Consider the following 23865-nt stretch of genomic DNA (forward strand, 5'->3'; position numbering starts at 1 on the left):
GAAGGAAGGAGGGAATGTAGGAGAGAAGGAAGGGGGGAAGGAAGGGGGAAAGGAAGGAGAGAAGGAGAAAAGAAAGGAGGGAAGGAAGGAAGGAGGGAAGGAGAGAAGGAGGGAAGGGGAAGGAGGGAGGGAAGGAAGGGGAGTAGGAGAGAAGAAACGAGGGAAGGAAAGAGGGAGGGAGGGAGGGAAGAAGAAGTAGGACCGTTGTAAGATAAGATGGATCTATGGGATGGTAAGAAAGCAATCTTCAAGTATATTGTCAACAGTAGGGAAAAAATTGTTATAAATACATATTATTAATAACAGTTATGAGATCATATAATTGTGAATGTATATATGAAATTGATAAAATTAAAATAATAATAATAATAAAAAAAGATTTCAATGTAATGCGGGGGAAAAAATTGTGTAGAGTATGCTTAGATCAAACCTTAAGTCGGAGTAGTTCTAGGTTCTCCAAGCCCAAAATTTCAAGCCTGGTGGCATAAGGGATTCTATTGCGAGCAGAGGAGTTAAGTATTCTTCTTGTGAATGCAGGGCTCACACAAAGGCTTGGGTGGCGGGGGGAAACGGGCCTAATGGAGGTTCCGGAAGTCTGGAAATGGGGCTGTTTCTGGGCTCTAGAGGGCCTCCGGAGCCCAGGGGGAGCAGTTTTTGCCCTCCAGGAGATTTGAGGAAAGCCTCCAGAGCCTGGGGAGGGCAGAGACTCTAGAAAGAGTGCAGAGAAGAGCAACGAAGAGGATTAGGGGACTGGAGGCTAAAACATATGAGGAAAGGTTGCAGGAACTGGGTATGTCTAGTTTAATGAAAAGAAGGACCAGGGGAGACATGATAGCAGTCTTCCAATATCTCAGGGGTTGCCCCAAAGAAGAGGGAGTCAAGCTATTCTCCAAGGCACCTGAGGGCAGAACAAGAAGCAATGGGTGGAAACTAATCAAGGAAAGAAGCAACACAGAACTAAGGAGGAATTTCCTGACAGTGAGAACAATCAATCAGTGGAACAGAATTTGCCTCCAGAAGTTGTAAATGCTCCAACACTGGAAGTTTTTAAGAAGATGTTGGACAATCATTTGTCTGAAGTGGTGTAGGGTTTTCTGCCTGAGCAGGGGGTTGGACTAGAAGACCTCCAAGGTCCCTTCCCACTCTGTTATTCTATTCTTATATCACAGTTCTTCCAAGTTTCCATTGTCTTTTCTCTGGAATAAGGAGTGCCACTTCTGCCATCCCTTCATTTTCGCCCTTAAAACTGAATGAATGCAGAAGATTATCTGGCTCCTTGTCTCTTTGTCAAGGGCAAAGATGCCTCTCATCTGCTACATGGCTCCCAGCTATAGTAGATGCTCAAACGAAGCTCAGCAGCCAACTGGTGTGATACCCACTACAAATAGAGTAGATCAAAAGGTGTTAACTGTTCTCTAACACCCTGGTGTGAAATTCCTTCAGGGCACCACTATGGCTGAGTCAAAGATGCAAAAGAGGGAAGGAATCCTTGCTGGTCCACTGGCTTTGAAAATAACCCTGGGGAGAACTTAGAAAAATCTGTCATTTACAACCTGAGCAATGGTCACAGAGATCAGCGTATTTCTGGAGTAGCTGACTGCAAAAGAGATCTTGTCTTTTAGCAACTGGGGAACAAGGTCAGAGTCATGAATGGCATAGCTTCCATATCGTGGATATTTAAATACCAGCTTTCCCATAAATTGAGGTTTTTCAGATGTGTTGGGATCACAGATCCAAGAATTCCTAGCTGACACAATCTTTATGTGGCAGGCTGGTGTTTATGAATGACTTCACTCTATGGATAAATAGCAATAGCACTTAGACTTATATATTCTGTTTCATAGTGCTTCACAGCCCTCTCTAAGCGGTTTACAGAGTCAGCCTCTTTCCCTCAACAATCTGGGTCCTCATTTGACTCACCTCGGAAGGACGGAAGGCTGAGTCAACCTTGACGAGTCAGGATCAAACTTCTGACAGTGGGCAGAGTTAGTTTGCAATACTGCATTCTAACCACTGTGGGGGGAAGGAAGGAAGGAAGGAAGGAAGGAAAATAGCAATAGTACTTAGACTTATATACCACTTCACAGTGCTTTCCAGCCCTCTCTAAGCAGTTTACAGAGTTGGCATATTTCCCCCAACCATCTGGGTCCTCATTTTACTGACCTCAGAAGGACGGAAGGCTGAGTCAACCTTGTGCTTACACCTCTGTGTTCATCATTATCTGTTCTCTAAAGCGTTGGAGAGTCTTGATCCACCATCATGAGAGATCCCTTGAAAATATTTTGCAGAAAATTATCCTTGCAAGTTTTGGGATGATAACACATACTTCAATGTGTTTGCATGCATAAACCATCTTGCAAAAAAAATATTCTTGATCCAAAGCAGACAGCTCTGAATCAAATGGACAATCTCAATACGAGGCAGAAGCAAATATATCATTTCACGTCGTTCAGAACAAGAGGTACATCATGAGATCACCTCCAAAGGTTCTGGAGAGCTTTGAAGGTACATTTCATTGTCTTTGATTCTTTGAACAAAAGCATGAAAAAGAACAAAACTCTTTATTAGCAAGGCAGCTTCTGCCCAGAGCATTAAGTGAGCTTGTACTGAACTGAACAAGCCTTCTTTTCCCTTATCAAAGCATCTGATCCAAAGATTAGACTATGAAAACAGAGGGATCTGGTTCTCTGAACTGAAATGTTACTTTGCTTGGGATTTCTTTGATAGCCCTTGTTGAACCTGTGCTACCAGTCAACTTTTATTTCCACGTCAATAGCACTGCTTCAAGTCCTTTTAGCCATGGGTAGGCAAGCTTAAACACTCAAAAGTGTCACAAAGGTCCTAACTGGAAGCCCCCCGTTCACTTCTGAAGCTGACCAGAAGTCCAGTCCCCCCACACCATAGAGTCTCCTCCTATGCAGCATCCTTTTTCCTCTACCTGTCCTAACCGAAAGCACTGTCAATTGTGGATCCGACTGATGACAGGGAGCCACAGCAGAGAGATGAAAGAGCCACATGCGGCTCCAGAGCCGCAGGTTCCTGACCCCTGGTTTAGACCAAGGGTGTTCAACCTAGACAACTTTAAGACCTGTGGACATCAACTCCCAGGATTGCCCATGACTGATTGGGGAATTCTGGGAGTTGATGTCCACCAGACCTGAAGTTGCTAAGGTTGGATACCCAGGTTTTAGACACTCACACAGTACAGAGAGCTAATTTTCAACAATTGTCCCAACAGAACTCCTTGGAGAGGTGACACTTCTGTTGGTTTCACGATGACCATTATAATTCAATTCCTGGTCCTCTTGAATTGAATGCAGAGCAGAATATGCCAGAACATTATTGTTGTATATGGAGGATGTTGTTTTCTTTTAAAAAAACAAAACCTGAATATTGGTTAGTTAGCTTGAATACAATTAAATTCAGTTTGCATGAGAAATGTGGTGTGGTTTGATTGCCTTTTTAAAAAAAAACAAAATGGGTCCATAACAATTATGTGGATTTGATTTCAGGGAAAACAAGATTCACCTCTCCTAATGGCTTGCAAGGGGATGTAAATTGAGTCTGATGGAATAAGGGCAAGTGTCCGTGGCTTTCCTTTTGATCAAAATCTGATTTAGAGAACGGCTCCCTTGCCTTAAGATGTAGAACCAGTTGTGATGGTGGCAGAGTCGAAGGCATTCTGTAAAATCACAAATATATGGTATATGCATTGGAGCTCAGGTGTTGCATAGCACAATGAAGCAAAACTTCGCCTCCACCCCAGAGTAGGTCACGTTTAAATTCTAGTTCCGTAACAAAATGTAGCAAGAACTATATTTCATTCTCCTGACGTTGATATATGGCAGGGCTCCAGGGGAACGTTGGAGTTGCGGTGTAAACCTCCATGGCTCTTTTCTGAAATTCATTTCAAATGTTTCCTTTTAAATATGCCTCCTGTGCCAGTGGTATGGACGGACCAAAAAATGGGAGCAGAATTTCAGCTACTAAACAAGACTGATCTTAAGTGAAGAGTCAGCCCATTTTATGATTGCCATGGCTATTAGGGATACAATCAAGATCAAGGGAGGTTACTAATACCAATCAATAAAGCCTTAGTAAGACCACACCTAAAATCTTGCATCCAGTTTTGGTCACCACACAATAAAAAGATGTTGAGTGCAGAGAAGAGCAACCAGGAGGATATGAGGACTGGAGGCTAAAATGTACGATGAACGGTTGCAGGAATCGGCATGGCTGGTCTAGTGAAATGGAGGACCAGGGGAGACAGGATAGCAGTCTTCCAATATTTGAGGGGCTGCCCCAGAGAGGAGGGGGCTCAAGCTATTTTCCAAAGCACCCGAAGGCCAGACAAGGAAGAATGGATGGAAACTGACCAAGCACAGATTCAACCTAGAAATAAGGAGACATTTTCTCACAGTGAGAACCATCAACCCATGGAACAGAAGTTGCCTTCAGAAGTTCTGGAAGCTTCGTCACTGGAAGATTTCAAGAAGAGGTTGGACTGCCATTTGTTAGAAAGGGTGTAAGGTCTCCTGCTTGGGCAGGGGAGTTGAACTAGATGACCTACAAGGTCCCTTCCAACTTTGTTGATCTGTTAATTAAATCATTGAAGTTGTTAAGGGGTCATTCAGCAAATCCAGCTTCTTCCATTGACTCTGCTGGCCAGAAGACAGCTGGGAAGTTCCAAAGAGTGACCACAGAATGCCAAAGCACTGCAACCATTGAAAATACACACTGATTGCCAAGCGCTCAAATGTAGATCACATGACTGGAGGGGCTGCTGCAACAAGAGTCATAAGTCCGAGGATAGGTCGTAAATCACAAAATCTCAGTGCCACTGTCCCAAAGGTGCTTTTTTTTCAAGAGGCAACTGAACTCACTGGTTTTTTCTTTGAAGATGCTTTGCTTCTCACCCAAGAAGCTTCTTCAGCTCTGACTGGATGGTGGGGAAGATGGTCAGATGGTCAGAGCTGAAGAAGCTTCTTGGGTAAGAAGTGAAATGTCTTCAAAGAAAAATCAGAAAGTCCAGTTGCCTCTTGGGGAAAAAAAGCATCTTTGGGACAACCTTGACCTGGATGACTGAGAATCTCTATAGATGTCCAGTCTCTTCTTGAAAGCCTCCAGTGATGGAGCACCCAGAACTTCTGAAGGCAACTTCTGTTCCATGGGTTGATTGCTCTCACTGTCAGAAAATTTCTCCTTATTTCCAGATTGAATCTCTCCTTGCTCAGTTTCCATCCATTATTCTTTGTCTGGCCATTGGGTGTTTTGGAGAATAGCTTGACCCTTTCCTCTCTGGGGCAGCCCCTCAAATATTGGAAGGCTGCTATCCTGTCTCCCCTGGTCCTTCTCTTCACTAGACTAGCCAGGCCCAGTTCCTGCAACCGTTCATCGTATGCTTTATCCTCCTGTCACCTCATCATCCTGGTTGCTCTTCCCTGTACTCTTTCTAGAGTCTCAGCATTTTTCCCATCCTCATCAATGGATGGGAACAGGAAAAGAATTGCATTTTAACAAGTGCTGATTTTAAAAAAAAATCTGATCTGAGATTTTGATTTCCTTCTGCAATGATTAACCGGAACATCTTTTCCTTGTGGGAACAGTTTTTAGTTCTATTTCCTGTACTGTTTTCTATCCGAGAGGAACAGATGCTCACTGCAGATGACTCTGGCAAATTAGTCACCAATGACACTTGTGGAAGGAAACATACGAAATGAGAAGGGCCTCCATCCTCGGCTTCACCATTACAGGGAGTGAGCGAGAACCACCGTGTAAATAGCTTTCAACCTTGGTGTTCACTGGGGGCTAACAAAATCATTCAGGGAAGAATTAAAAGGGGGGAATGATTGTTGAAACAAGGATGAGGTCAAATTTGGTGTGGATTCCGGAGAATGTATACAGGGGTGGGATTCAGCCGGTTCGCGCTGATTTGGGTGAACCAGATGTTAATTTTGCATCCAGTTTGGGGAACCAGTTGTTCCGATGACCGGCTGGCCCCTCCCGTCCCAGGAATCCCCCCCATGGGCTGTTTTTGCTCCCATGGGGGTGCAGGAGGCCAAGTACTGCCTATCACACCCCCTGGCCATGCCAACCCAGCCGGTCATTAGGCCAGAGAACCAGTTGCTAAATTAGTTGAATCCCACCACTGAATATTTATGTATCTGTGGGACACCTAATTTCCACCGTAGACTCTTATGTCTAAGTACATTTACCCATGTAGTAAGGCTGTTTTACTTTTGTCCTTCACATCTGTTCCCCTATCTTCTCTTTTTGATATCCTTACTAGGATGAGGATTATTTTATTATTATGATTGTTATTACTTTGTTGTTTGGCATGTACACTGAGAGCTTATGCACCAGAGACAAATTCCTTGTGTGTCTGATCGTCCTTGGCCAATAAAGTATTCTATGTTTGACCGCTTTGCCCCTGGAGTTGGTAAGTCGAGAGCCATAAAAGAAAGTTGGTGAAATGGAAAGAGGAGTTCAAAAGATCTGCATTTTACCAATGGTAAACCCCTCTTTCATAGCTCCCCAAGTGATGTTTTGGCCAACAATCGTGACAATATGTTGATGAACACCACAGAGCATTAACTGGAAAATTGGTCATTTCTACATTCCAATTTTTCTTGTTATTAGATTTAGCAAAATTAGAAGCTCTTTCAAACTAGTGAGGGGCAAATCTCATTCTTTTTGGGTTTTCAGTCTCAAATACAGTTTTCTCCATTTCTGCATGGAAATAGATGTGTATCCAGCAGTACTTTAAGGTAGCCCTTCTGTGTATTGCATTTTGGAAATGTTAGCTTGCTTTTTCACTTGTTTTCTTTCTTTTTCTTTTTTACTTATGCGGCTCAAGAAAGATGCTGAATGGGCTAAATGAAAGCTATTCCTAGTTGTTGCTTAATATGCAAAATAAAGTTTAGCAGCTGGGCAGAAGAGTCTAATGTATGGAATCTGAGAAGAGAAACGAAAATTATACGGATGGCGTAATCGCCAACTGTAACTGAGAAATGAGAGGCACCAAATCATTCTCAACCTTCTCTCAAAAAGAAGGGAAGAAATTGGGGGAGGGGGAGAGAGAAAGAGAATGAGCGAAAAAAGAAAGAGAAGTAGAAAGAGAGCGAGAGAGTCAAAAAAGAAAGAAAGAGAGAGAGAAAGAGAGAGAAGTAGAAAGAAAAAGAAAGAAAGAAAAGTGGAAAAAGAAAGAGAAAGAAAGAGAAGTAGAAAGAGAGTGAGAGAAAGAGAGAGTAGAAAAAGAAAGAAAGAGAGAGAGAGAGAGAAGTAGAAAGAGAAAGAAAGAAAGTGGAAAAAGAAAGAGAAAGAAAGAAAGAGAAGTAGAAAGGGAAAGAGAGAGTGAAAGAAAGAAAAAGAAAAAGACAGGTTCAATAAATTGAGTTGTCTTCACATTAAAGGCATTGCCAGGACTTCACCATATCACGATTTCATTCCTTCCATCTTCTTTTGTTTTCGTCTTCAGAAAATAGTTTCCATACCTTTAAAATTCTCTTTGAGTCACAAAGTTGGTAGAGCAAGAATATGGAAGGTCTCTCAGGGTGACATGTCCTTCAAGGTGAGGTCTGATTATTATTTTGAACGTGCCATATCTAAGCTGAACTTCACTCATGAGTAGGGTAGAAGAATAGTTTCATAATCAAATGATACAATTTGAAATATTGGTCTTTTAGCTTGGAGTCTTCAGCTCACAGAAGGCTGGGTTTGAGTCCCTGTTATGTGGAGGAAGGGGGCGTTGCTGTCATAATTTCCTCTCTACTTTTATACAATTTATTCAATGATAATTTATGTACCTATCCATCAGAAATATGTGGGGGAAACTACACCTGTTCTCTTCCTGGATTGCCTGCATTCCTTACGTACTTCAGTTAGCATGAAATATTGGAACAATCCAGATAAAGTTAAGCACTTTAAGTCTTTACGGATTTCACTGGAAGAGCAAAATGCAAGCTTGGCATAATTTTTCATTGGCTGGAAGTCAAATATATTTATCCTTTAACAGCCTCCTCTAGCCGAAGCAGCAGAAACTTTTTGAGACTCGCAAACTCCGTGCCGTTTAGTTCTTTCCGCTCATTGGACAAAGTTGAAATGTTTCATCTTCGCCTTTTTTTTAAAAAAAAAAACCATTGGGATAGTAATGGAGAACCGAGTTTCTTTATTTCTGTGCAACATTTTAAGGCACTATGACAGGGTTCCAAATAGAATCCAAAATTAAATCAGAGTCCAAGGCAAAGGATTCCTCAAAGTTCCAATTGATTAAGAAAGACATGTTGGCACATCTGAGAAAACCCAAATCTGAAAGCTTCCCGGTTTTCCCCACCCAGTTGAAAGTTTAAGATCGTGTCCCCACACCCACAAGTCCATCACATGATCCAATCATCCACTGCCATGCTTGTAACTTCCACCCATCCAGTTCCGGTCAGGTGCAGAGACAAAGGATGACCTTAGTTTTCTAAAAAGAATTTTGTTATGGCTACATAGCATCTAACTCCATACAATCCCCCCTTCCATTTTCCCACAATAGAAAATGCATAGTAGAATAATAGAAAATATGGCACGCCTGAGATCCACAAGCAAATATGGTTGCAGGCCTGACACACCAACTGTGAGGGATGGTGCCTGCAGAGGAGGAGGTAGTGTAAAACTCCAGATTCCCAGAAAGGAAGGAGCACATTTCAAGAAAAGAGGGCAAGACCAGGACTAAGAGGAGATAGAGGAAGAGAGTTAGGATAGTCACTCCCTAAAATCTCCCAGGATATTTTGGGGCATGAAAGAACAGGTCCTCACCTGAAGTTTAAATTAAACTGGTTTATTTCTTTAAAAAGCTATGTTTAAGAATCTTCTCAACTAAGGACAGTTCCTACATGAAGTTAGATAAGGGTTAACAGCACTCAAAGAAAGTTGGACTTAGTTCACTTGTGGCTACGTAGAGATTCTAGGCTGCTTCCTCTTTTAACTCCATCCCAAGATTTTTCCATGTCTTCTCCCACAGTTATATCCATTGGGTTGAGACTAATAAAGATTTAGTCTGGCAAGATTTTGTCTATCAGTTGTAAGCAAATAAAGAACTGGACTTTGGATGAATTGTTCTTATTCTTGGGCTAGGCTTGATAGCAATTCAACTGAATGATATTTTATAGAGAGGTGGGTATCCTATTTTAGAGATGTAAGTTATGGAACCCATGAAAAGTTGGTATCCTTTCTAATACATTTCTTGGACATAAAGGGAAAGAAAAGTGCATGGTTATGTCCAATAAATGTTAATATTATCTTTTATTTCTCCATGTATTAATGGAGACCATTATGGCTTGTCATTAAAACATGCTAGCAGAACATTTCCACTAGCATTGCTCATAACATCAAATTACTATATATAATAGTCAACTGTTTTAAATTTTTTTTTTAATCTTGTTGCAGTGGAAGAGGGGAAAATATCCAATAAATTAATGCATTCGATGATTGCTTGTGTAGAACTCAACCAACGATGAACATTTAAAAAGAAATAGTTGCATGAACACCAATCTGCATTTTTTTAAAAAAATAAATAAACGGAAAACTGGCTAGAGTTAAGATAAGCTATTGGAGAAGTCCCTATTCAAATCCTTTTAAAGAACCATCCATCAAAACAAAACTGAGAAAAGTGAATTAAGTGCAAATGTTTAAGAGTCCATGAAGGCTGGGGAGATAACAAGACTCCATCTAGACTTCGCTGAAGATTCTAATTAGAAATTAAATGATCTTCCTTTCCCCAAAAAGAATAATTGAGAAAATCATGGAGCTAGCAATAGGCTGGAGGTTTTCAGGAGGTTAGGGAGGTTTAGACCTTGGTTCTTGAGATTTAATAGCTTCAGTGGATGCCAGATAATAAATGGTGAAAGAAAGGCAGCTGGGGAACAGTCAAGCTTCTGCCAACAACTTTTAACATCAGAATGGATTAGCATTGGGCTAATTCCAGCTCAGTGCATCATACAGCGAGCTGGATTGCTGTTCCCACGATCAATATAGAGTGACAAGGAAGGGAAAGATGGTTTAAGATTTCAGCCACCTTAGCCAAACCAGAAGATCTGTCTTCCGGTTAACTCCCCAGAAACAAGTCATTAGAAGAAGAAAGAAAATTGGCCTAAAGTTTCTTTCTGAGTGTAAAAACTAAGTAAGAATTAGGACTGAGTCAAATAACTTCAGGGCGAACAGGGTAGAAGAAATGTTTTCATCAAAACAGACTGGTTGGTTGATTTATTTCCTTTTTCTGATCTTCCTCTAGTATGAATTTGGAGAATAGTCAAGCTATTCTCCAAGGCACCTGAGGGCAGGAGAAGAAGCAAGAAGCAACGGGTAAATATAAATATAATAAAATGAAATGAAATGAAATGGGTGGAAACTCATCAAGGAGAGAAGCAACTTAGAACAAAGGAGAAATTTCCTGCCAATCAGAACAATTAATCAGTGGAACAGAAGTTGCCTCCAGAAGTTGTGAATGCTCCAACACTGGAAGTTTTTAAGAAGGTGTTGGATAACCGTTTGTCTGAAGTGGGGTAGGGTTTCCTGCCTAAGCAGGGGGTTGGGCTAGGTGACCTCCAAGGTCCCTTCCAATTCTGTTATTCTATTCTATTCTCTGATGTCTTCCATTAGCTGTTGGTCTTAAGAGTTGATATCCAGCAACTGATATCGCAAACGTTTGTGGAGATTCACAGTCATCCAGGTCATGGTTTCCCCAAAGGTGATCTCTCAAAAGGCAACTAGACTTTCTTGGTTTTTCCTGGAAGACGTTTCACTTCTCATCCAAGAAGCTTCTTCAGAACTTGGATGAGAAGAGAAAAGTTCTTCAAGCAAAAATAAAGTAAGTCCTGTTGCCTTTTGGAAAAGCACCTTGGGGACATCTGCTATCTCGGTTCAATATCTTTCACACAGCTAGATGAAGCCACGTCTGATCTTGGCCAATCGTGGATTATATTCAGCAATGATAGCTTGGAAACTCCTAGCAAATAACATTTGGCTAACTGGTTATATTGAATTTAAAAAGGCCAGCTGATAATGAGAATAATAAAAAGCCCTGATATGATTAGACAGTATTTGGACACCATCAGCTGCTCATTTGTGAGTTTATTGGTTGCTTTATAAGTATCTCAATGTGATGGGCAGGCCTAATACTCCTTCCTCCTCCTATTTTCCCTACAAAAACAACCCTGCGAGGTGGGTTGGAGTGAGAGAGAGGGACTGGTATAATGTCACCCAGCTGGCTTTCAGGGCTAAGGTGGGACTAGAACTCACCATCTCCTGGTGATTGGCCCAAAGTTACCCACTCAGCTTTCGTGCCAAAGATGAAACTAGAACTCACCATCTCCTGGTGATTGGCCCAAAGTAACCCAGTCAGCTTTCGTGCCTAAGATGGAACTAGAACTCACCATCTCCTGGTGATTGGCCCAAAGTCACCCAGTCAGCTTTCCATGCCTGATGAAACTAGAACTCTCCATCTCCTAGTGATTGGCTCAAAGTAACCCAGTCAGCTTTCATGCCTAAGATGGAACTAGAACTCACCATCTCCTGATTTCTAGCCTGGTGCCTTGACCGCTTTATCTTCTTCTGATTAACTTCCTGGAAACATGAGCTTGGCTCCTAGTGAAAGTGTCCCACCATTAAAACTTTTATTTCGATAATGACTGTAAGGAGCTGCAACCAGCGCCTGCCATTATAGCGCCTCGACTCCTTATTGGCAATTGCAATCAAGATAACTCTCCTCTCCTCTGACAAGCGACGGGCTAAACAAATTAGAACTGCAGAAGGTCTTTATCTGGTATCAGACGAGGGAAGGCTTGTTCTTAGCGCAAAGGCGTTTTAAGAGCTGTCTCCAAGACAGAAACTTAATTAGTTCTGCCTTAGAAGATGTCACTTAACGGATCGGGTGGTTTGCGGGCTGAGACTAAAGTGGGATGAAGAAGGGAAGCGGAGTATTCGGTCTCCAGGCAGTCCGATAAAATGAAGCCAATGGTTCTCCGGTTGTACAGGTGAATCCTTGACTTATAACCATTTGCTTAGGAGTTCCAAGAGAGCTGGCTTGTTTTCTTGCAGATGTTTCATTACCTAAACTAGATAACATCATCAGTGCTAGAAGGTAGGAAAGGGAGGAGGAGGAGGAGGAGGAGGAGGAGGAGGAGGACGACGACGACAACAACAACGACAACGACAACGACAACGACGACTGTGAGGTTCTTAGTGCTCTCTGAGCTGGCTTGTTTTCTTGCAGATGTTTCATTACCCAAACTAGATAACATCATCAGTGCTAGAAAGGGATGGGTTTGAAGGAGGAGGAAGAGAAGGAGGAGGAGGAGGAGGAGGAGGAGGAGGAGGAGGAGGAGGAGGAGGAGGAGGAGGAGGAGAACGACAACGACGACTGTGAGGTTCTTAGTGCTCTCTGAGCTGGCTTGTTTTCTTGCAGACATTTCACTACATCATCAGTGCTAGAAGGGAGTGAAAAAAGGGACTTACAACTCATCCTCGCACTACTGACAACTACTGTCACAAGATCCCAACGGCCAAAATTTGGGTGAAACTAAGAACTAGGGAGACATTTCCTGACAGGGAGAGCAATTAACCTGTGGAACGACTTGCCTCCAGAAGTTGTTGGTGTTCCATCACTGGAGGTTTTCAAGAAGAGTCTGGACAGCCATTTGTCTGAAATGGTAGAGGGTCTCTTGCTTGAGCAGGGAGTTGGACTAGAAGATCTCCAAGGTCCCTTCCACCTCTGTTAATCTACTATCTATCATGTTATTATAAATTGCTAGAAAAAGGCAGCCTACTCTAACCTGAAAAACGAATCATTAATCTTCAGGGGGAAAGTTTGCTTTGAAGAAATCTTTCCAGGGCATTGAACTGGTTACACATTGCAAGGTCTGTTTCTAAATAGATCCTAACCCTCTTTAAGAGTTCAGGCTGCAGTAAAAATAAATATGATAACCTAAGGCTTTTGGAGAGCTGTATCTTTCTAAATTCACTTTATATTAATAGATTTCAAGGCAAGATGCAATCAATAAAACCGCTTGCATTTGGTTAGCTCTTTGGGATTCTCGTGCAGCACAAGTAGGAGAAAGCCCAATTTAAAATATAAAGACATAAATTTCATTTTTTGTGCGTGTTTTGGACGTGAGAATGGGAACTTACACCAAGCTGTGTCTAAATGGAAATTCAAAAGTTCTTAAAAGTTTCTTTTTGTTTAAAAAACTTTTGTGGTGAAAAGTTTATGAATATGATTATGACTATGTATTCTAAAAGGTAAAGGTTCCCCTCGAACATCTGTGCTAGTCGTTCCTGACTCTAGGGGGCGGTGCTCATCTCCGTTTCAAAGCCAAAGAGCCAGCACTGTCCGAAGACGTCTCTGTGGTCATGTGGCTGGCATGACTCAACGCCAAAGGCGCATGGAACACTGTTCCCTTCCCACCAAACCTGGTTCCTATTTTTCTACTTGCATTTTTTTATGTGCTTTCAAATTGTTAGGCTGGCAGAAGCTGGGACAAGTCACGGGAGCTCACTCCATTACGCGGTGCTCAGGATTCGAACCGCCAAACTGCTAACCTTTCTGATTGACAAGTTCAGCATCTTAGCCACTGAGCCACTGCATCCCTAATCAAATGGCAAAAGTAATAGTGAATGGGGACTCAACGGCAAATTTTAACATAGAAAAAGGCAGAAGACAAGGATGTCCGCTGTCCCCATTACTTTTTAACACTTGGAAGTACTAAATAGGATCATAAAACAAGATCCAGAAATAAAAGACCTGGAAATAAAAGGGGGAAAAATATAAATTACAAGCATTTGCAGATGAACTGGTATTTATTTTAGAAGAACCATTGGAATCTGGATGAAATATAAAGAAATTCCATAAGTGCTGTATCTCAGTGGAACTGAAATTCAAACATTCTTAAAAGTTTCTCTGTCTAGATTGGATTATCTTTAGAGACTTTTAAAAAAAAACACAACCATACGATTTTTAGACTAGAGAAAAACAAGTGGTGATTCTACCATGGACTCTCTTTTTTTTAACCAGGTGTGACGCTTTTTCAAAATATTTACTTTAACGTTTGCAAGAAAGCGGATTCCCGTTGTGAATTCTCTGCAGCCATGAGTGATTTCCCAATCAAAACTGCAAACATCAAGATGGAAGCTGTAAATCAGAGGTCTTCAAACTTGGCAACTTTAAGACTTGTGGACTTCAACTCCCAGATTTCTCCAGCCAGCAATGAATTCTGGGAGTTGAAGTCCACAAGTCTTAAAGTTGCCAAATCTAGGGACCCTTGAACCATTCCTGACACATTAAACATGCTTCACAAGACCACTAACCATTCCTTGGTGGGTGGCAGCAACCATCCATCTGGTCCTGCATTCAGTTTCCCATAGCAACCAGCCAGATGTCTCTGTGAAGCTCACCCTCATAGCAAAGGGAAGAGGGGAAGCTCCTCCATATGTGCACAGCCACACCTGGGCCTTTGGCAACGTGCAATTATTCCCAGCGAACATCAAGATCTCTGATTATGTTGGGATATAAAAAGGAACTGCATCGCATGCTTCCCCCCCCCCCCACTAAAAAAGCAAGCTTGCCAGTTTAGCCCGGATTCTCTACTTAAATGAAACTGCCTTTTTTTAATGGGACGTCCTCCCTGGCAAAAAAAGTTCTGAAGCTGTTTTTATTATTATTTTTCTACCACTCCATCTTAGGTCAGATTTTACTTCCTTTCTTTCTTTCTTTCTTTCTTTCTTTCTTTCTTTCTTTCTTTCTTTCTTTCTTTCTTTCTATCTATCTATCTATCTATCTATCTACCTATAATCTCTCTCTCTCTCTCTCTCTCTCACACACACACACACACATAAATATATATATTTATTTATCATCTATCTTTCATGTCTGTCTGTCTATCCATCTATCCGTCTATCCATCTTCTATCTATCTATCTATCTATCTATCTATCTATCTATCCATCCATCCATCCATCCATCCATCAATCCATCATCTATCTATCTATCTATCTATCTATCTATCTATCTATCTATCTATCTATCATCCATCCACCACCCATCGTCCATCCATCCGTCTGTCTGTCTGTCTGTCTATCCGTCTATCCATCTATCCATCATTTATCCATCTGTCATCTATCATCTATCATGTTGGATAACCATTTGTCTGGAGTGGTGTAGGGTTTCCTGCCTAAGCAGGGGGTTGGATTAGAAGACCTCCAAGATCCCTGCCAACTCTGAAATTCTATTCTATTCTATTCTATTCTATTCTATCATCTAATATCTAATATCTATCATCTCTCTCTCACACACACACACACACACACCACACACACACACTTCTATCTTTATTATCTATCTAGTTGTTCTCCACTACTGATCACTGTTGACAGCAGCTATAAAAAGTGTAATATATTATTCCTTTTCAAAAACTAAACTTTAGCACCAAAATCTGGGCAGATCCTCCTATGCTTGTCCTTGTCGCCTGTGCAAGAGAAGCAGGGAAAGATCCTTTTGTTGAAAGAAATACACACACACACACACACAATGGAAGCTATGGAATAAAGTGACACAAGGTGATCAGAAGGGAAGAACAAAGAGTGTAGACGTTGCTGGTTTATTTAGTGAGGATCAGATCAGGAACCTCTGTTGCAGGGCCCCAAGCAATCTACTGAAATACAGATTAAATGCCCAATGAGACTCACCTCAGAGGTCTAATGTGCGCGAGGAAGGTGTGGATGTAGACGACATGTACCAACAACATTTCTCTTTTGCTTGTTGGTTCGCTTGATTCACACGTTCTTTGCATTGCATTGTCCTTCTTAGGAATTAGTATTGCTGCTCATGTGAACCTTATGTTTAATTATAGCTACTCTGGCCAACAAATGAGAAGAGGGGATGTTGGAAGAGACCCTGATGTTGGGAAAGATTGAAGGTGAAAGGAGAAGGGGATTGTAGAAGATGAAATAGAATAGAATGGAGTGGAGTGGAATGGAATTGAATAGAATAGAATTAGAATGGAATGGAATAGACTACAATAGAATAGAATAGAATAGAATAGAATTAGAATGGAGTGGCATGGAATGGAATAGAATAGAATAGAACGGAATTAGAATGGAGTGGAGTGGAGTGGAATGGAATGGAATAGAATGGAATTAGAATGGAATGGAATAGAATAGAATAAGAATAAGAATAAGAATAAGAATTCTTTATTGGCCAAGTGTGATTGGACACACAAGGAATTTGTCTTTAGTGCAAATGATCAGATAGTGCAGTCAACGCAATGAACATGAATTTGAGCAAACTCTGGGAGAGAGTGAAGGATACGGGCCCGGGCAGCCATGGAAAGTCAGACACAACTTAGCAATTGAACATCAACAACAACTGCACTACTCAAGACTAAGGTGCCAGCTCTAAGACATAGCTTTTCAAGTTGGGAAACTTGGGTGAAATTCACAGAGGGACCTCAACCTCTTGATTCATCTGCCCATCATCCTAAAGACCTAAGGATGTCACCACCCTTCAGGCTTTCCGCAAAGCCGTTAAGACCTGGCTGTTCCGGCAGGCCTGGGGCTGATGAGTTCCCCGCCCCACTCGAATTGTTGTGGCTGTTGAAGAGTTTTAATCTGTTTTGTGAAATTGTTTTGTCTTGTCTGTTTTTTGTATTACCCCCTCCCCTATGAGTTTGTTAGCCGCCCTGAGTCCCCCCGGGGAACAGGGCGGCATACAAGTTTAATAAACCATAAGCCATAAACCACCTCAAATTTTGGAAAGAGGCAAACGAAGACTGTTGGACTGCAAATTAGTTTGACCCTGGTTGCCCATTGAAAGTGTGCAAACAGCTCAGAGCGCCATCGTTCACAGGGAAATATGGATGAGTATAATTATCCCCAATTAAAAATGATGGACGCTGTTGGCATATACTGGAAGACCTAAAGCCAGCTATTAAACCTTGCACCACAGAGAACGCTTTCCGTTTGTCATCTAGTTGAAGGTTCAAACAAATCACATTCTCTCATCCTAAAAAAAATGGATTGGGACAGGAGGAGGGTTGGATTCCGTTTACCAGCTTGGAGAAAATTCACGGGGATAAAATCAGAAGACTCTCGATGGCGGATCCTTGTCTGAAGTCAGAATCTTTATCGCTTTGAAGACATGCTCCCTACATTTTGCTGACTGTCTGATTCGACTCCGCTTTGGCGAGCTGAATAATTTCTCTTTGGTCAGTTAATCCTCCCTTTCTACATTCCCCCCGTAAGTGTAAAAATCATTGGTGCGGTACGATTCGACACAAGGCTACAAAATGCAAGGAGCTGGGTTGGCACTCATATTGGCATTTCTGGGCATCCAAGATAAGGTGAATAAAATGATAGTTTTATGAATGTACCAGTTCCCAAAGAGCTGCTTCTGCAGCATCCTTCATAGATCATAAATGCGAATTTTGAACCTGTTCAATATTTATGGAACAGGTAAGCGGCCACAGGTCTCTCCCAAAAGGTTGCACAAACCATGCCAGGAATAAGACCTACCACAAGATACCACATTGTTCAGAAACATCATTATGCAATGATGCTCTCAAATTCATTACAGGCAGTCCCCAACATACGGCCCCAATTTATGTTGCTAAGCGAGGATGTTGTTAAGTTTTGCTGCATTTTTATGACTTTTTCTTGCCACCGTTGTTAAGTGAATCACTGAAGTTCTTAAATTGGTAACAGGGCTGTTGAGTGAATGTGGCATCCCGATTGACTTTGCTTGTCAGAAGGTCGCAAAAGGGGAATCACGTGACCCTGGGGCACTGCAACCGTCATAAATGTGAGTCAGTTGCCAAGCATCTGAATGTAAACCATGTGATCATAAAGTTCTGCAGAAGATTTGATTCATAAAGCATTGTGCCAACCTTCAGAGGCAGCTGCTGTGAAATCCAGGAGCTATAACTTTATTCCTCATCTTTTAACGACCCCATAATCCCTCACGGGGTGGAGTCTAGACAAGTGAATGGGGCTGAGAGTTTTAATGGCCGGATGCCTTTCCTGACACCAGAGCGGAGTTTTCTTCAGCAGATAATATATTCTCATTGTGCCCAGAAAGAGAAATATCTGCCTCTACCTAGGACCGAACTCATAGCCTCCTGATTGTGAGGCCAGAGCTCTACCTTTAGGCCACCGCGCCACTGAGGAGCAATAACCTTATTGATCTGAAACAATCAATTCAATGACACCAAGGCATTATTTCAACTAGCATTATTCCTTCATCGTCAATTCACGGCACAATAATATTTGCTCCAGAAGTCTCTGTCATTAAAATGAGCTTTTGTGCGGCCACTTAGCCCCAGAAGCGAAATCTATTGGGAAGCATTTTCTATATGGCTAAGTTTCAGTGAAGGGTGTGATTAAAAACCATTGACGTCACTCAACAGGTTTGCTTAAATTGTTGACAAAAAAATGAGCCTAGCTCTTCAAACACGGACTCCGCATACATTCCTTCCCTCCCGGCCTTTCTGTCTTTTAAGCTGATACACACACACACCCCTGCATGCACACCCACGTTGGGCAAGCGTTCAGAAAAACAACTATTGTGTGATGGTGTGTGTTCCCTACCCCAGCAGCCTGCTGGTTTGTAAAATGCCAATTTCAGGCATGAATGAGTCACCTGGATGAGTCCACCAGCAAAGTCTGAATCCAGTGTCTTCAGGTCTCATCATCAGCTGGCAGTAACATTTTTAGCACCAGCTGCTGTTTATCCCCCGTTTGCCAGAGTGAAGCTTGTTGTCCTTGGATGACAACTTCTTCCTGGGCTTCCTAGAGGAAACGTATGTTGTAGGATCCATTCTGAGCTGGTCACCAAGCCCAGAAGTTTTATCTGCAGAGCTTTCGAACTCAAGAGCTAGAGAGAAGTTCCCTGAAGCATGGGATCCAGCACGGGTCTGGAAGCTCTGAAGACAAAACCTGGTATTTGTCTTCATTCGTGAAAAGGTAGGTTCACCAGAACTTCAAAACATTTAGGAAGGACAGATCTAGAAGGCAATCTCCTCCATCTCCTCCACCTCCTTAATTGGGATCCAGAAACAGTTGTGAACCATTAAAGCATCTCTACTGAGGGTTATCATCAGAACTTCAAAACATTTAGGAAGGACAGATCTAGAAGGCAATCCCATCATCTCCTCCACCTCCTTAATTGGGATCCAGAAACAGTTGTGAACCATTAAAGCATCTCTACTGAGGGTTATCATCAGAACTTCAAAACATTTAGGAAGGACAGATCTAGAAGGCAATCCCATCATCTCCTCCACCTCCTTAATTGGGATCCAGAAACAGTTGTGAACCATTAAAGCATCTCTACTGAGGGTTATCATCAGAACTTCAAAACATTTAGGAAGGACAGATCTAGAAGGCAATCCCATCATCTCCTCCACCTCCTTAATTGGGATCCAGAAACAGTTGTGAACCATTAAAGCATCTCTACTGAGGGTTATCTTGTGTCTCTCATCTCAACTGTTCTTTGGCGAGAAGGAACTTCTCCATTTCTTCTCTCTCTCTCCATTCCATCAACTTATTTCAGAGATGGGAGATTACTGATGGGATGCAGAACCCATAAATATCCTAAAAATGGGTTCCAACATTCAGATGTGGCTTTTGGACAGCTGCGGTCCCAAAAATGGTCTCCGCTATTTGGTTCCAGGTGTCTTCCATAAACGAATCCATAAAATCTGTGTCAATAAATCCAATCCCAACCATTTCTCCAAATTGCTGCAGCTTGCAATTAAATTCTTCCTGTCCTTCAGTGGAAGGCAGCCACTTCCCAGACTCCCCTGAATGCTAAGAAATTTGAGGGGTGAACCAAATTGCAGATCAGGGCTCTGCCTTTGCCTCCACGTGAACGGAGGAAGAAGCTTCTTCATCGCCCGACCAGCAATTCAAGGACCGGATTTTTGGAGACTTTAGGAAAAGGGCAAGAAGTGAAAGGAGAGGAAAGAGAGCGAGAGTAGCAAAACGTCTCCGTCAGCACACAGACATTAATGAATGCCACCTGAACAACTCAGTCTTACTCAAACATAAAACATTGCATAAGCATCTTTAACTCTTTCTTTCTTTCTCATTAGGGATCTGAGTTTGGCTTTAATATTTTTATTGATTTATTCATCATATTTGGATACTGCCCATCTAATGTTCAGGGTGACTGTGGGTGGTGTACAGTTAAAAACCTTATCTGCCTGTCTATCTCTCTCTCTCTCTCTCTCTCTCTCTCTCTCTCTCTCTCTATCTATCTATCATCAGTCTATCTATCCATCCACCCACCCACCCACACACCTAACATATGTCTGCCTGCCTGCCTGCCTGCCTGCCTACCTACACACACACACACACACACATAATGTATCATCTATCTATCATCTTTCTCTTTCATATCTATCTATCTATCTATCTATCTATCTATCATCTATCTATCTATCTATCAATTATCTAGCCACCGATGATCTATGATCTATCCATCTATCCATCCATCTATCCATCCATCTATCCATCCATCCATCCATCCATCCATCTATCTACCATCTACCATCTACCATCTATCTATCCATCCATCCATCCATCGCCTATCGCCTATTACTTATCGCCTATCACCTATCACCTATCCTCTATCATCCATCCATCCATCCATCCATCGTCTATCGTCTATCGCCTATCGCCTATCACCTATCACCTATCATTTATCTACAATACTGTATGTCATTACATGTATATAATTAGTAGGTTGGGCTTGGTGATCTCTAAAGAACTTCCATCTCTGTGCTTCTTCCTAAATGTTGGGTAAATATTGTCAGAAATCAGATTGCTGATCTCTCGGTCAGGCAATTGGAACTGGTGGAGTTAGGCCCATGATCAGATCTCTTTATGCGTACAGTCAAGCTTTCTGTCCTTCTCTGCTTGGGCCAGATAGGGAGTGAAGATGGTTGACAGGTGAGAAATTGAAACAGCTGTCTGACCGAGGAGGCTGTTTCAAGGGTAATTGCTAGGTTCACTCAGGAGAAAGGCAACTGACATTCAGAATGACTCCGGTATTATCTTCCTCCAGCCAGCCTCATCTCACTGGAGTTTAGATGAGATTGTCACTCTCCCAAAATGAAAAGCCATTCAGGATCATGAAGTATCCCTTCTATCAAACCTCTCAACTTCTTCTGGGAAGCTCTGGAGTCCCCTTGACCTCCAAGTTACCCCAAAAGGGATAATATATATATATGTGTGTTTGTGTGTGTGTGTGTTTATACATACATATACATACATTTATGTATGCATATGCATACACACACACACACACACAAATATATACATATACATATACATCATATACATATACATATACATATACATCATATACATATACATACATACATACATACATACATATATATATATATACACCTACATACATATATACATGCATGCATATAAATCTAATAAATTAAACTAAACTAAATATGTTCCCCCTGCACATATGTTTGATTGTTCCTGATTCTAGGGGGCGGTGCTCATCTCCATTTCAAAGCCAAAGAGCCAGCGCTGTCTGAAGACGTCTCTGTGGTCATGTGGCCGGCATGACTCAACGCCGAAGGCGCATGGAACACTGTTCCCTTCCCACCAAAGGTGGTCCCTATTTTTCTACTTGCATTTTTTACCTGCTTTCCAACTGCTAGGTTGGCAGAAGCTGGGACAAGTCACGGGAGCTCACTCCGTTACGCGGCGCTGGGGATTCGAACCGCCGAACTGCCGACCTTTCTGATTGACAAGCTCAGCGTCTTAGCCACTGAGCCACCATGTTGGCAGAAGCTGGGACAAGTCACGGGAGCTCACTCCATTACGCGGCGCTGGGGATTCGAACCGCCGAACTGCCGACCTTTCTGATCAACAAGCTCAGCGTCTTAGCCACTGAGCCACCGCTATATATAAAGGTGGTTAAGGTGGAAGTGAGAAGAATAGTTTGATCCTGGCCATTAGAAGGCCCTTTAACAGAGACCATGCTTCTCTATTTTTGAAAGCTATAGTGGGAGATTACACTTGAGATAGAACACGGATTAATACTACTCATAGTAACTGGTGTGGTTTAGAAGCTGCGACGCTCCTCCTTTATTTATCGCAATGTTTTTATATTGTTTCTCATTGCAATGAATTTCGAAGCAGCTTCATTCAGGGTCACCACAAATGGCCAGAGAGAGCCCACCGTAGCAAGAATGATTTTTGAAACGATACAGCCCCCACATTCACTCCCCAAATGTTCTCTCCTTTACCTCTGCGACTTTAAAAAAAATACATTTTATGTTTATTCTGAATTATCTTCTCCTACTGTCCATGCTTGGGAACGCCTGTCCTTGGACAGAAGCACCAAATCTAAATTCCATTTTATCCGGGTCTTGCATTTCTTATCCTCCTTCAGCCGAAATCAATAGATATGATTGAGTTATTGCCATGTTGCTCTGTTATTTACCTTGGCTTCAGATGATATTATGTTAGGGGTAGATATATATATGCGTACTCCGAAGGAAATATGCTGTTTCTGCACAACTCTTATTAGAAAGAGAGAGAGAGAAATCTCGGTAACTACATATATAAATAAATTAGTCCTCTCCAGAGAGACAGCAAGAGCAAACGTTGTAAATGTGTTGTAGAAATGTAAATGCGGTATTTTAATCCATAAAATATCAAGGGGAAAGGGAAGGGAAGAATTCAGGCTGAGGGTCACACCACGTTATAAATCAATAAAAAAAAGAATATCTTTTTTTTTTTTTGGCCTTAGCAGGCTTAAAGCAGGTTCTCTCAAGAAGTGAATTTTATAGCTATGGGTCAAAACTTCTTTTAAGGTTGTTGAGAGGATTTTGATGTACAACACAGCCCGGTGCAAGACATATTTTATTTAAGCGACTTCAAAACATCGATCTAGAGGGAGAAAAACTGCAGCGAAGAGGTGAGGATTCCAGAGGTTTTCGAATTGGAGATTTTATATATATAATCTGACATTGCCTGTATATTTAGAAATGTCAAAGCATTTGCCTGGCAGGGAGCCATTGAGAGGGGCCTTTCTTCCCCCTACTCCCATGCCCATCATCCCTGCCCTCTCCCTTCCCCTCCCATGCGCTGCTCCTTCCTGCCCCGTCTACGATCCTGGCACTTTGCCCCAAATCCATCAGGTGCTTCCCCATTGTTCCACTGGAGGGTGAATGTCTTGGCTGGCTTTCCAGAGGAAGCTGACATCACAAACAATTGCCGCTCTGGGAAACCTCACTCGCTCTCCTTATGGGCCAGGCATTCCAGAGTTATGCTGGAACACACACACATGAACACACAAGCCAGGGGTATCTTACCCCCCACCCCAGTATTTGTTTCCAGAGGGTAAGTCATCTGTGTACCAAGTTTGGTTGAAATTGCTCAAGGCGCTGCAAATAGCAATAGCAGTTAGACTTATATAGCGCTTCATAGGGCTTTCAGCCCTCTCTAAGCGGTTTACAGAGTCAGCATGTTGCCCCCAACAACAATCTGGGTCCTCATTTCACCCACCTTGGAAGGATGGAAGGCTGAGTCAACCCTGAGCCGGTGAGATTTGAACAGCCGAACTGCAGAACTGCAGTCAGCTGAAGTAGCCTGCAGTGCTGCACTCTAACTACTGCACCACCTCGGCTCTCTAAAGCAGTGTTTCTCAACCTTGGCAACTTGAAGATGTCTGGACTTCAACTCCCAGAATTCCCCAGCCAGCGAACGCTGGCTGGGGAATTCTGGGAGTTGAGGTCCAGACATCTTCAAGTTGCCAAGGTTGAGAAACACTGCTCTAAAGTTACACACACACACACACACACACACA

Source organism: Thamnophis elegans, chromosome 12, assembly GCF_009769535.1.
Source record: "Thamnophis elegans isolate rThaEle1 chromosome 12, rThaEle1.pri, whole genome shotgun sequence".
Lineage (NCBI taxonomy): Eukaryota > Metazoa > Chordata > Lepidosauria > Squamata > Colubridae > Thamnophis > Thamnophis elegans.